The sequence below is a fragment of the Pipistrellus kuhlii genome, unplaced genomic scaffold (genome assembly GCF_014108245.1).
Source record: "Pipistrellus kuhlii isolate mPipKuh1 unplaced genomic scaffold, mPipKuh1.p scaffold_m20_p_175, whole genome shotgun sequence".
In the NCBI taxonomy this organism is placed as follows: Eukaryota; Metazoa; Chordata; class Mammalia; order Chiroptera; family Vespertilionidae; genus Pipistrellus; species Pipistrellus kuhlii.
Window position 1 is genome coordinate 1 of NW_023425488.1, and position 14,762 is coordinate 14,762.

General features: G+C 65.6%; 1 pseudogene; it reads left to right on the plus strand.

Moving 5' to 3' along the window:
- Nucleotides 1–12,968: 12,968 nt before the first annotated feature.
- On the plus strand, nucleotides 12,969–14,415 carry LOC118721076 (annotated as a pseudogene).
- Nucleotides 14,416–14,762: the final 347 nt, after the last annotated feature.

The window sequence follows — 14,762 nt, forward strand, 5'->3', positions numbered from 1 at the left end:
TCCCCCTCCACCGTCCACACCGCCCCCTCCGCCCTCCACGGCCTCCCCCCTCCGTCCGTCCGTCCACGCCTCCCCCTCCGCCCTCCACACCTCCCCCTCCCCCCTCCACGCCTCCCCTCCGCCCTCCACGCCTCCCCCTCCCCCCCTCCACACCTCCCCCTCGTCCGTCCGTTCCACGCCTCCCCCTCCCCCGTCCACACCTCCCCTCCCCCGTCCACACCTTCCCCTCCCCCGTCCACGCCTCCTCCCCCGTGAAACACCCGTCACCATACACCTCCCCCCTCCGTACATCACAATCCACTCCCCGTCAAACCTCCCCCCTCCCCCGTCCACACCTCCCCCTCCCCCCCGTCCACACCTCCCCCTCCCCCGGCCACACCTCCCCCTCCCCCCTCCACACCTCCCCCTCCCCCGTCCACACCTCCCCCTCCCCCCTCCACGCCTCCCCCTCCCCCCTCCACACCTCCCCCTCCCCCGGTCCACACCTCCCCTCCCCCCTCCACTCCTCCCCCTCCCCCCGTCCACACTGGCCAAGTGGGAGCTGCAGTGGCCGGGGGCCCTGGGCCCTGAGGGTGGGCTGCCCGGTCAGGAAGCTTGGCCGAGGTGACGCCCTGCAGGGGCTGGCCGCTGACGAGGGGAGACTGGGAGGACAGGCCCAGGCTGCCCCACACCTTCCCGCCCGGAGCTCTGGAGCCCTAAATGCGCGGGAGGGGCTGAGGAAGTGCAGCGAGGCAGCGCCTCTCCTGGGCTAAGGTGAGCAGATCCTGCGACTCCAGCTTCCCTGGTTCCAAGAGGCTGCACTTCAGGACCCAAAGAACCCTGACCCTGCCTTTGGAAGGCCCATGGCTGACAGTCTGACTGAGGAAGCTGGGCCCTGGCCCCGGGCGCCCGCAGAGCCCAGGCGGAGGGCCCGGCAGATGGGCTGTGGGCGCTGGCGGGCGCTAAGACCACACCCGCACGTCTGCGGGGGACTCGGACCGAGGTTCTCCAATGAGGTCCTCCGAGCAGGGCGCTCTGGCTGGGTGAGGGGTGGGTTTGAAGGAGGAAAGCGCTTTCTACCTGCTTCGCGGGGGCTGCGGCCCTCCTGCCGAAACTCTGGTGACAGGACGCCCGCTTCCTGCACGTGGGCCTCCCTGTTCCTCTTCCCCCTCTGCCTAGACCTCACCCCAGCCTAGCACAGGGCAGGGCACTTGCTAAGAGGGGAGGGGAGGGGAGGGGAGGGGAGGGGAGGGGAGAAGAGGGGAGAGAAGGGGAGGGGAGGGGAGGGGAGAAGAGGGGAAAGAAGGAGAGAGGAGGGGAGGGGAGGGGAGCGGAGGGGAGGGGAGGGGAGGGGAGGGGAGCGGAGGGGAGGGGAGGGAGGAGGAGAGGGGAAAGAAGGGAAAGAAGGGAAGGGGAGGGGAGGGCAGGGGAGGGGAGGGGAATCCAAAAGAGGCCAGTGTGTTAGGGGGCTTCCCAGGCCCTTCCACAGGCCAACCTGTGGGCTCCCCATCGGCCCGAGGTCCCAGCACCTACAGAACCCCAGGAGCCCGCCAGCCTCCGCCCTTCGCAACCAGCAGGCCCAGCACGTGCCTTGGGTGGCCACAGGTCTGAGTAGAAATCTGGCCTGAACTTGGCCTGCCAGGACCCGGGGTCAGGCCGCGGGCGGCACAGCTCCTTCCGCTGTAAGGGACAGAGAAGTGCAGCCGGAGCCGCTGCTCAGGGCACAGGCTGTGCTGGGAGGAGGGACTGGGCACATTCTCCCTGCCCTCCGCTGTCCGCAGCCTTCAGACCTCTCCATCGCGCACACAGCACACATGCAAACGTGCACACACACACACACACACACTGCTCAGCACCTCCCCATCCTCCAGCCCAGCTCCCTAAGTAAGTCTCCCCACGTCTGGCTGTGTCTGTCCCTCCTTGGGCCCAGGCTGCCCCCTCCCACAGCGGGGATCCATGTCTCACCCCGCCTCCAGGACACCCCTCACGGGGTGAGGACCGTCAGAGGCTGCCTCCGAGGTGAGCCTGTCGGCCGAGCCCTGAGGGACCTGGCCAGCCCAGCCCGGTGGCACCCACAGTCCCGCCCGCCCTGGAGCCTGGGGGGCCAGAGGGGGCCCGCGGCCTCCCTGACGGGGCTGCTCCAGGGAGCGTCACAGATCGCGAGAGGAACACTGCACGTGGAGTGAAGGTGCGGAGACCGGCCGGGGAGGGAGCCACGACACAGACACGAATGGCCGGCGGACACCGCGATGCCAGCTGGGCAAGACATGGAGACACTGGCCCTGGGGCACCCCAGCCCCCAGCTACCCCCACCCCCCCCCCCCTCCACACACACAGGGTACTGCAGGAAGGTTCAGAGATTCATGGGCGGGAAGGGAGCCATGAGAGCTGAGCCGGGGGACCCCTGAGCCTCCGTTGGCTCAATTCTGCAGAGAGCAGCTCCTGCCCGCACAGGGGTGCAGGGCGGGGGCCAGCCTAAGCTGCACCAGGCTCAGAGCTCGAAGCAAGTGCGGTCACAGAGGAGGAGCCTGGACCGAATGCCAGCTCTCTTCCCTGGCAGACAGACGGCAGGCAGGGCCCAGAACCAAGGTCTGGACCCAAGCTCTGCCCCGGCAAGCTCCTAGTTCTGGGACACTATGGCACCGCTCTGAGGCTCAGTTTTCCCACCTGCAGAATGGGACAGTCGTCCTGGCTGCTGAGCACTCAGCATGTGAGGCAGCATGCTGTCACCGGGCACCCACTCATGGCGGCACCCTGGAGCCCTGGGCACCAGCAGTCAGCACAGCGGCCAACACCTGCCCTCGAGGGACGTGCCTTTCAGAGGGACACAGGAAACAGGAGCCATGAAACTGTGGCAGATGCCATTGCTCTCCCCGGGACAGAGGCACGAGGGCAGGCCGACGCAGGCGGCATACGCCGTGAAGGAAGGATGATGCACTGAGAATTGCACACCGTTTTTTTTAAGAAGAGGAGAAGAATACAGGAGCAGGATGTAGGGAAGGGAGGCCATGGTGCCATCCAGGAGAGCCTTCTGGAGGAGGCGACATTTGGGCCATTCCTGAGCGTGGTGGGCGGGCTGTGCGGAGGTCTGGGGAAGTGTTCAGCGAGGGCAAAGGCCTGGGGGAGGAGCCCCAGGGCGGCAGGGAGGGGAGGGATGGGCCTGCAGTGAGGACAGACTGTGTGGCCGGGACCACGTGAGAGGAGAGGAGCCCTGGGAGGGCCCTGAGCCAGGACTGTCCCGAGAGGACAGCACCCACCGCGCATGCAGCGCACTCGGAGCTGCGTGACCTCAGGGGCCTGCCAGGAGCCCCGCTCCGGCGGCTTCACGGTTGGGCCCTGCCCCTTCCCCCCAGGCCTCAGTCCTACAGCGGCCAGACCCAGGGAAGGGGCCAGGCACGGGGGAGGGTCCCGAAGCCCGCTCTGAGGCCTGAGAGAGGGCTCCCCCTCTCCGCCACACAGCGGGCCTGCACCCAGGGCTACAGAGCAGAAAGCCAACAGGGCCTGGGTCCCCACAGCCTGCCACCACCTGCAGCCTCCATCGCAGCAGCCAGGCAGGGGCCTAGGGGCGCAGGGGCTGGGGCGGGGGAGGGACAGCCTGGCCTGCGGCGTCGCTGCCCTCTGGCCTCCCGTGGCCAGGGGAAAGCTGGGATGGAGGACAGAGTCCCAAGGCTCCCCATCCTCACGGAGCCCCTCTCCACAGCCCCGTCTCCTCCGAGACCCCTGCCCACAGCCAGAGGCTCACGGTCCTACTCTCCCATCCTGGGGCGCTCAGCCCCTCCCAGCAGGTCCTCAGGCCCACCTGGCAGGCGATGAGCCCGTGAGGAGCAGTGCAGCCCAGCCGCGGGCACACGGCAGGCCTCGCTCGCCTCAGAAGTCTCCTCCCGAACACCAGGTCCTGGGGCAGGGCGGCCCCTGTGTACCACCATCCCGGGTGAAGCACCGCTGTGTGCACACTGCGCTGGGCCGAGGGCCTCAGAATGCCAGCACAGCAAGGCCCTCGGGGTCCCTGTGGCCAGAGAAAGCAGCCCAGACCCTGACCAACACTTTCCGAGCCCCAGCCCACAGCACCTGGGAGCCAGGATGGCGAGCAGACACCAGGGCCTGTGTGGGCCCCGCCCGGGTGAGGGGTGGCAGGAGGACATGCCCCGCCGTGCTGGTGGCACCCGGGACCTGTGGGAAGCACTCCGCTCCGTCCCTGGCAGAGCAGCACCCTCCCAGCGCTTCACGCCGTCTGTACGGAGCGGCCGGCCGCCTCTGCCCCAGGGCGGCCGCTGGGAAGTGGGGCTGGAGCAGGCGCCTGGGCAGGGGAGCCACAGGCCGGACAGGGAGCCTGGCCGCGGAGAAGCGGGTGGAGGCTCTGCTCGCCGCTGGCGTGCTCTCCGGGGGGAGGGGGCCCTTCCTCCGGCAGCGCACAGCTCAGGGGCCGGCCCGCCAGGCGCTCACGTGACAGCTGGGCAGGGGCAGCGTCCTGGGGCCGCCGACACACGGGCTCGGGCCCCTGCCCCACGAGAAGGGCCACCCCTTCGGGCAGCGGAGGGGGCTCTGCCGTGCCCTCACCTGGAGAGGGGGCGAAGCAGCACCAGGGACCCAGAGTTCACGTCTGCCAGGTCCGTGCCGACCCATCACTAAGGGTGCCAGCGTGGACACTTGGCGATGGGCCAGGGCCCTGCCGTCCAGCACCCGGAGCCCCCTTGTCCCTGTGTGTGCTCAGCACGTCCCGCCCCGGCACCTGCTGTCCCTCAGGAGCTTCCAACACCCATGGAGTCCTTCCAAGGTGTCCCTCAGGGAGCTGCCAGCCGCTGCTGAGCACTCTCCCAGGAGTCAGAATGGGGGTGTAAAGGGGGGACATAAGGGGTCTTCTACTCTAAGCCGCCGCCCCCTCCCCCAGCATCCAGGGCTGGAGTCCCTATCTGACCCTCTGCACCGCATGGCCCGGTCCAGGGCTGGCCCGGCCTGACCCTGGTGAGGCTGGGGTTGGGGCAGGGAGCAGCCGGGAGCCAGGCTTCCTTTGGCACCTGGGGGGGTAGGGCAGCCAGAGGCTGCGGCGGCAGGGGGTGCCTCTGCCTCTGGGGGGACAGAGCCTGAGGACGGGTTTCAGGGTTTGCGTGGAGGGCAGAGTCCCAGCGCCTCATCCCAGGGCTCCGGCCGAGCGCAGGGGCGACGGAGTGGCAGTGGCCCGGACAGCAGGCCACGGGCAGGTGGCCCTGGTGCCAAGTCCAGGCTGCTGAGAGGCAGAGGAACCTCCTAGAACGAAGACCTCCTCCACAGAAACACCTGTTTGTGACCCCCATTCCCTGCGCGGGTTTACCGTGTTCGCCTGCCCCGGCTCCTTCCATCTGACCTCCCCTCCCCCCAATCAGAGGGGCAGGAGCACTTGGCGGGGAGTCTGGGGCCCTGGGCGCCGGGGCATTCCTCCGTGGGCAAGGCCCATCGGAAGCAAGCAGCTTCGGCCGGAGTCCCGGCTCGCTCCCGGAGAGAACACCATTTCCAGAATTTCCACTCCGTTAGCGGGGCGGGGGGAGAAGCGACGCCCAGGACCGGGGACGCAGATCCTGGGCCCGGGGAGGGGGGCATCCCCAGGGCCCACCCTGGTCCGGTCCCGGGAAGTCAGTGCCCCCGAGCCCCTCGCGAAGTCCGCCGGGGAGGCCCGACAGCGCCTCGAAGTTGCCGGCGCTCCCGGCGCGGAGGGAGCGGGAGCGAAGTTGCGGCGGCGGCGCGGCGGGAGCCATGGAGCAGCGGGCAGCCGCGGCCACAGCCTCCAGGCTCCCAACTCTGCCTCCCCGGCCCCGCCCGCGCCCGAGCCCGGAGGCCTGCGGACGGGTCAGCCCGGCCGCGCACTCACCTGGGCGGGTGTCCGGCGCGCGGCGCGCTCCGCGTCCTCCCAGCTCCTCGCGGCCCCCGGCCCCGGGCGCCGCCCCGGCCGCATCGCCGCCGCCGCTCCGGGCAGCGCCCAGGGCGCTCAGGCCGCGGGGCGCGGGGCTCCAGCGCGGGCGGCTCGGGGTCAGCCGGGTCGGGGCGCGCTGCACGGGCCCGGGGCGCAGGGCGCTCGCTCCGGCCGCGCGGCTCCAGCCGCCCCTCCGTTCGCGGCGAAAGCGGCGGCCCCTCCTCCCCCGCCCGCCGTTACCGGTCCGCTGCCCGCACGCTCCCCGCGCCGCCGCCCCGCCCCGCCCGGCGCTACCTGCGGGCGCGGGCCCAGCCCCTCACCCCCTCCCGAGGGAGGGGGGCGGCGGCGGGGTCCGGGGAGGCGGCGAGAGGGATGGAGGGCGGGGAGGCGGCGAGAGGGATGGAGGGCGGGGAGGCGGCGGGAGGCGGCGGCTCCGCACGCCCAGCTCCGCGTCCTGCGACCACCAGAGCACAGCTCAGCCCGGGAACTCCTCCAACTCCCGGGAGCACGCTCCCAGCGCCCCGCCGCCCCGGCCCCTGGCCCAGCCACCGCCTCCTCAGCCCGGGGAGCCCCCCCTCTGGCCCCATCAACCACATGCGCACTGGGACGCGCACGCTCACACACACGCTCACACACACACACACACACACACACACACACAGAGGCACGTCCTCCAGGGACAAGCACAAACAGGTGCATAGAGAGCACACACACAGTCCAGTGAATCTTGCATGAGCCGATACACAAGTTCACCCACACGTGCTAAATTCATGCCCTGACATGCATGATGGTTGCAAGTGCCCAGGGACATACACACTCATACATGTACATTCAGGGTAGTATGTGCACTTGTGCACCCAGATTCCGGCTTGTACACCCTCAGAATCCTTCTCCCTTGCACACCAGGCATGTACCCTCCCCTCTCTAACACATCACTCCATCACGCGCTGTTTGGCTTCTCTCAGATCCTACTTTCCCCTCTGTGCTCCCCCTCGGTTCTCCCTTCCTGCAGACCTGCCTCCGCTGTGATCCTCTTCTCCCGTCCCCCTGCCTCTGGGGACCCTGCCCTCCCAGCCTCCTGGGCCATTGTCCGGGCTTCTGATCTCAGCCTGGCGCAGGGCCCAGGACTTTCGTCCTGGCACAGACCTGATGCGGGCCTTGGCCTGGGGAGACCCATGTTACCACAGTCTGACCCCTTGCTCCACCTTGGAGCCACAGAATTGGGCCAAAGAGGTGGTCTGTGCCCGGAGCACAAGCCTGAAACGAATCCCAGGCCCTGGCCTCCAGCTGCCCCTTTAATGTGGAATGTAATTACGTGTCTGAGCAGTGGGGAGGCTGGCTGCAGGGCAGCAGGAGGAGGATGCTTCCCGGCCAACGCCCAGACAGAGCAGTGCAGGCCTACGTACCCGGGTCCGGGCTCCAGGGAGCTGGTAGCCGCCGCCTGGCGTAGGCCAGCCAGAGAGTCCCCCAGCCTCGGGCTGTCCCGGGTGAAATCCCGCCGCCTCTACTGATCACGCTTTCCCGGGGGCCGGTTGGAGAGAGGTTTCCCACCTCCGGGCCTGCAGGGAGGGTCCACGAGGGCTCCACCCCGGCCCCAGCACAGCGCCAGCGGCTGAAGAGCCCTCCCCGCCCGCCTGGCTGTGACCTTGTCCCTGCAGCCTCTGCAGTCACTGCCCTTTTCCAGGCGAGGAGCCGAGGCACAGGAAGGGGGCCCCTGCCTGCTGAGCTGCCGAGGGCGGGTGGGGGCTCAGCAGGAGCGCTCTGTCCCTGCCAGGATAACTGTCCAGCCTGAAACGGGGAGAGGACGCCCAGGAGATTCCAGCCGCCCCACCGCCCTGACTGGCCAGCTGACCTGGCTTCCTCCTCCCTTCGGAGACCAACTCCCAGGGGCAGAGGCTCTCGGGAGACCTCTCCTCCTTTTCCCTCCAAACCACCGCGGAGGGCCACTCAGCTCCCACCGCCCCTCCCATTTCCCAGAGCAGGGAGCCACAGCTCAGCACAGAGCACGCTCCGAGCCACCCGGGCCTCGCGGTGCGCCCACGAGGGAGCCAGCGCAGCTCGTCAGCTGGGAGGTGGGTCTTGGCTGGAAAAGGACAGAAACACCTGGGGTACCTCGGTGTCTAGGGTTCTAGCAGCTCCTAGGACAAGGGGGGTGAGCCCAGGGCGTTCTCCACTCGAAACCCACCTGCAGGCAGAGCGCCCAGCCGCCCCTCAGGGAGCCAGGGGGAGGCAAGCAGTTGTCCCGGACTCCAAAGTGCTCCAGGCTGTCTCCATCCTGTCACTGTCACAGACCCCCCCCGAGCATCCTGCCCAGTCCCTGAGCGCAGACTGTCCTTCAGAGGCCAGCCCTTCAGGCTCTACATCCTTCAGGCTCTTGGCCCACCTCTGGCGCCAGAATTCAGTTCTCGCACCAGCACGTCACCTAAGCAGCTGCTAAGGGCCGGGGGGCATGGCCCTTCGCTGGGCCCCATGGGTGCCAGCCTCCCTCCAGGGAGCACGTCCATGTTCCAGAAGCAGAGACTGAGGCTCAGAGGGCAGGATGTGTGCGGCGTCTCATACAGCCGCTGCTCCCTCTGGTGTTGAGGGAGGGGCCCAGACAAGCCCCTTGCTGAGGTCAGAGAAGCCAATGGCACGAAAGGGAGTCGGTGTCCCACACACAGTAGGAGTTCTGGCAAGAAACCTTTCCAGCCGGCCGGCGCGGCTCAGTGGTTAGTGTCAGCCTGTGAACCAGGAAGTCCTGGTTCGATTCCCGGTCAGGGCACATGCCCAGTTGAAGCTCTATCCCTGGTGGAATGCTTCTATCTCTCTGCCTCTCCTTCCTCTCTTAAATCAATAAAAATATTTTTAAAAACAAAATATATTATACATTGCAAACCCCTCTGATTCTGCCCAGTGCTCAGCTTCCCCTTAATCTGAAATTCTCTCTCTTCCCCTGGCCTGGCACTGAGTAGCCACTCAAGAAACCCTGGCTGCCATGGGTGCCTGCAGAGCACAGGCAGGAAGGCCCACGGGGACCTCTCCTGCTGAGGAAACCGAGGCCCAGGCAGGCAAAGTGGCTCCAAGACCACCGAGCCAGCTGCGCAGGAGCAGCCTGCTGCTGCGATTGCTGGTCTGAGCAGCAGGCTGCCTGCTGGCTTCTGTAATATTTATGTCTTAATATGACGATGCCAGCGCATTTGTTTCAGTCATAAATTAATCATGGGCTGAGACGTGAAGGCCAGACAGTCCCTCGCTGGTGCCTGTCTGGTCCCACGGCAGCTCCAGCGGCAGCCCAGAGCCCGCCCAGCAGCAGAGAGCTCGAGGGCGCCTCCCAGGAGCCCAGCCCCAGCCCCAGAGTCAGGAGACCTTGAAAATATACCATGGGCTGTGGGTGCCCACTCCCTCTCCCAGGCAGCTGTGAGAGCCAAAGGCCTTCGGGACAACCCCCCAGGGCCTCCCCGTCCCACTCCTTCCCACACCAGTCTCTCTCTGAGGCATGTCACTTACTGTGGGTCTCTACGAGGCATGTCCGCGTGTACGGACAGGGACAGATCTGTCCGCAGTGTTCACAGCCCGGGCCAGCACGGGCACAAAGGGGCACCGGATGGAGAGGCCCCGGGGCTCCAGGGCGGCTCCTGGCAGCAGCCTGGCCTTCTCCCCCAGCAAGTGTCAGGGCCTGGGCCCCCCTCCTCTCACCTCCCCACACAGGCGGCTCTCGAGAGCCACACCGGCTGGTCCAGGACCTGCCTTCCTGGGGTACAAAGCCCGCAGCCAGGAATCAGGGCCCAGGGGAAAGGAGGGCCCCAGCCCGCTGTGGTGGCACAGAGCAGAGCTCAGGCCCAGCCCTCCCCTCATGCCATGTTCCCACGAACAGCAGCAGTGCAGTGACAACGTGCATTGGCCTGTGCCAGGCTCCGTGGACGCATCAGGAAGGATGACGGGCAATCGCCCGGTGGACAGGTATGTAAACGCCACCGGGTGAGTGACGAAATGAGACCTGGACAGGCCTGAGCTCGCAGCGAGAGGGTGCTGGGAGTGCTTCGGGGAAATCAGGAGAGTGATTGCCTGGCTTCCTCTGCCGGCGCAGGCCCAGGCCGACCCCAGGGCGTTGATTTGAGGAGCAGATGGGAGGCAGGGCTGTGGGCCTGGGAAACAGGACACTGAGCCCTCCCGCTCGGCTCCGCAGGAAGTAGCATTGATTAGCTCCGCTGGAGCCGCCACCTGACAATTCTGTCCTGACAGGCTCTCCCTCCCCCACAGCCTCCCTGTCCTCCCTGCTCCTGGGAGCTTCGCCATCAGAGGTGGGCCTAGGGGCCAGGTAACCTGGCCTCTTCCGGGTGCGATGAGGGCACTGTCCAGGCTGCACCTTCACAGGCTTCAGTGGTCCACGTTCTCCAGGATTTAGCCATGCTCGCTGGGGACTCCCCACCTAGATCTACTCTATCCTACACCTGCTGCCTGGGCACAGGGCCCATTCCCAGGGTCCATGGGTAGGCAAGTGGCCCAAGCATGCCTGTGAGCTTTACTGCAGTTGGTTGAGATGTGGGCATGTAATTGAAGCCAACCAATGAGGACTGGCCCTAGACTGGCTGAGTCAGCTGGAAAAGAAGTAGCTCTATCTTGCAGGGGCGGCTGGGGACCCCTTGGCTGCTACATGGGCTGAGCCCCCTAAAATAAGACCCACCCAAAAGAGCGGGATTGCTGAGAGAAGCCAGAGTCCAGACAGGCTCCTGTGGGGACTTTCAATCTAGCCCTGGATTTGTGAGTTTTGCAACCTAAACCATCCCTTTTCTAAACGGAGGTTTTTGAGACGGGTTCTGCACGCTCTCCATGTCCCTGAGAGGCTGCTGGCGGCAGTGGTGGGTGTAATATGACCAGCAAGGACTCAAAAATGTCCTCAAGCCTCTCAGCCCTCTCCCTTCTGTCTGCCGAGTGCGTGAGGTCTTCCCCTTCCTGCCATCTCCCTGCCGCCCTCCCTCTACAGGGACCGAGCTCCCGGGAGGCGGGCAAGGCTGGCTGGTCCCAGGACGACAAGAATAAAGGGCAGTAAAAGGAGGGAGGAAGGGAGTCACTCCAGCCTCTCAGAGTTAAAAATAGATTCCCTCCCGGAGGCCTCCTGCTGAAAGAATCAGCCAGTGAGCACCCCCCTCCGCCTGGTGGGCGCTGCCTGCCTCCTCCTCACTCTAGGGAGGGGGACTCTGCCCCCAATACCTGCCGTGACCAGCCCCTCACCCTTCCTTCCTCACATGGAAGCAGGCTGAAGCCGGCTCAGTGTGCTCATCTCTGCAGTGGGCCTGGCTCTGACACAGGAGGTGGGCCAGAGGCCTGACAGTGGGGAGGTGATGGATCAGGACACACTGTGGCCCCTCCCCTGCCTCCCAAAAGGACTCCAGAGGCCCCTAATGCATGGCCCTGTTCAAGTGAAGAAAAACTGCCCACCTATTTGCATTAGCAAGCAAAGCCTGCGAAGTTTGGAGGTGAAACTGTTAGTGGTATGCCCTCCTGAGAGGGGCCCTTTCCTTGCTTCCCTGTTGTGTGCAGCCCACACCTCACCTTCTCCCTGAGTGCGGCCCCGCTGCGGGCCTGGCCTCGCCAGCCCGGGCCCTGCAGCTGCTCAGGCCCCCAGCCGGGCTGGTGGTCCATGAGGAGTGAGAAGCGTTTGAGCGTGTGTGACCCATGGGCACATCCGAATGCATCGGGCTCTGAAGTCCATACAGAAAGAACTTTATGTTTTATTTTTTAATATATCTTTACTAGAGGCTGGGTGTCCCTCAGCCCAGCCTGCACCCTCTCCAATCTGGGATACCTCAAGGGATGTCTGACTGCCCATTTAGGCCCAATCCCTGTGGACAGTCAGACATCCCTCTCACAATCCGAGACTGCTGGCTCCTAACCACTCCCCTTCCAGCCTGATCGACACCTAACTAACTGCTCTCCTGCCAGCCTAATTGCCCCAAACTACCCACCCCTACACGCCTGGTCACCCCTAACTATCCTCGCCTGCTGGCCTGGTCGCCCCCAATTGCCTTCTCCTGCCAGCCGTCTAGTGGTGGCCATCTTTGACCACATGGGGTGGCCATCTTGTGTGAGGGTATGAGGGTCAATTTGCATACTACCTCTTTATTATATAGGATTGATTTCAGAGAGGGAGAGAAAGGGAGGGGGGCATCAATGATGAGAGAGAATCGTTGATTGGCTGCCTCCTGCACGCCCCCCACTGGGGATTCAGCCCACAACCTGTTCATGTGCCCTTGGCCAGAATCATCCCAGGACCCTTCAGTCCGCAGGCCGCGGCTCTATCCCCTGAGCCAAATCGCCGGGGCCACGTTGTTTTCAGTTCGGTTACTGTGTCCACATGGGGAAGTTTGTCAGCTGCGGGTGGACAGGCTCTCTGGCTGCACAGGTCATTCCAGGAGTCACGGCCAAAGCTCCTCTCCGCAGAGACTCCCCAGCCTGGCTCTCAGGGCCGAGCCGCTCAGGACCAGATGGCGAGGAGGCGAGTAGCTGTCTGGGCCTCGGTCCTTGCTCTCCACCTCCAAGCCTGAGCCTCAGCAGCTGAATCCGGCACCTGCTCTCCACCCCAGTGCCGGCACCTGGGGGAACTCACCCACCCCAGTGCCAGCACCCAGGTCGGGTCTGGGGCAGTCACTGCCTGGTGGGTGGGCAGGCAATGCAGGTGTTCTGAGGGATATGGGAGGGCCCAGGGCAGCCCCAGTCCTCCTCAGCCTCACTGATGTTCTCCCTCCCAGGCTGGGTCCACCCTCTTCCGAGCACCAACCACCTCCTGGGCTGCCTCAGCACAGCCTGCCCGGCTCACTGTTCCTCTCTAACTCCAACTTTGCTCAAGCAGAGGGCTCCTGAGGACTAAGGGGTATCTCTGTTCTTCCTCCTCGAGCTCCTCCTGACTCAGTGCCACCTCCAGCCAGTCACTCCCTGCCTTGAGCCAGCCCTGGCCTGTCAATCACAGCCCCGTGACGGCCAGCCAGGCTGAAAGAGCACACCTCTCTATCCCAGGAGCTCGGAATCTAGGAGTGTGTCCCATTACGTACGTCCCGAGTGTCTCCCTTCAGAGTAGCAACAGCCTGCAAAGCCTTCCTCACATCAGAGCAGCCATGAGAAGGTGAGGATGGCGGGAGCCAGTGTCCGTGGGCCCGGCCAGCCCGAGGCCCCAAGAGGCCCTGGCCTGGAGACAGTAGCGAGGCTGCAGTGGCCATGGCTGGGGCTGGGCCCAGGGGACGCAGGGCCGGGGGAAGGGGGTGGCACAGGTCCTAGTGCCCAACAATTCTTGTGTGAGATGCCACCCTGGTCATGTGCCGCTTCTAAAAAATGATGGATGCTCTGGAGCCCGGCGACTGGTGCCAGTTTGCCACCTGATTGGGCCAGACCAGGCCGCCCCTGAGGCTCTGGATCACGGAAACGCCCGTGTGGCTGACCTCGCGCACAACCTCGCTCACCTGCAGCTGCTCTGCGCGAGGGCCATCGAACCGTCCGGCACCCTCCTGCCCCGCTCCCCGCTCCAGCACCACAGCCCAAGGACCCGCTCCATCTCTGCACCCTCTGAGGCCCAGGCCCCAGCCCCTGAAGTCACGATCGTCAGCGGCCCCCTCCTCCCCCCGCTTTTCCAGGCTCCCAGAGCCGTTCTGGCCTGAGCGCTGCCCTGTCCGAAGCCCTGCTGCCCTCCGGCCTCCGCCACCATCTCTAGAACCCTCTTCCGTCAGCAGAGCCCGGAGAGCCCAGGTCCTTCCTGCACGGGAGCCCCCTCCATTCTGCCGGCCCCTCCGGGAGGTTCTCCGGGCGCCCACAGCCTCTCAGAGGAGCTGGAGGCCGGGGAGCCCCGATGGGCAGAGCTTCCTGACGGCGGGAGCAGCTGTCAGTTTTGTCATCAAACATCGTGGCCTTGCCGAAACCGGTGTGGCTCAGTGGATAGAGCGTCGGCCTGCGGACTGAAAGGTCCCAGGTTCGATTCCGGTCAAGAGCATGTACCTTGGTTGCTGGCACATCCCCAGTAGGGGGTGTGCAGGAGGCAGCTGATGGATGTTTCTCTCTCATCGATGTTTCTAGCTCTCTATCCCTCTCCCTTTCTCCCTGTAAAAGATCAATAAAATATATATTTTTTAAAACATCGTGGCCTTTGCTGGCTGCTGTGCCCAGAGCGACTACCACTGCCTTGTCTGCGGCTCCCTGCCCAGTGGCTCCCTGGAAGGCCCCTCCAATTCCAGGCCCAGGCTGCCCCTCTCCCAGCCTCGGCGCCAGCACCCTCTGGGCACAGCCCGGCTGGTTGGTTTTACGTCAGGACAGCCTAGCCTCAGCCATGGAGTGTCTAGAGCTTCAATGTCCTTCTGGATGACAGACTGATGCCCAATCTGGGGGGTCTGGCCTGGCCCGTCTCAGCCATTTTGCAGCAGCCACCCAGGTCAGAGCAGCACGTGGCCGGGACTCGGACCGAACAGGGCACCCTGTCCTACCTGCCCAGGAATACATCGAGCCCAGGAGGCTGGCGGTGGACGCCGATGCTCTCTGCCTCGGCGGAGCTTCTGGAAGCCCTGCAGCCACAAGGCTGGGAGGACGCATGATGCTGAGGCCAAGTCCCGGAAGACCCAGTTACAGAGGACGCGAGGGTGCCAGGTGGCCCTGGAAAGCACCCAGACCACACTCCAAGGGCATCTGGCCTCCCAGGCTCCTGGACCCCAGGCCCAGGCCCTGCCCACTGAGCTAGGCCTGGCCCCGGGCCAGGGCCTGCTGTGCTGCACCACCGAGCTGAGAAGCCCCCACGACCTGGGTGGAAGAGAGGCTGGAAAGCTTCAGGCCGCAGTGGCAGGGCCATCCCTGGAGGCAGAGGCTGCTGGCTGCAACCCCCTTCCCCACAGGAAAACTCCTGCAGGCCCACCACCAGCAATGCCAGTCCCTGGCAGCCCTGGCA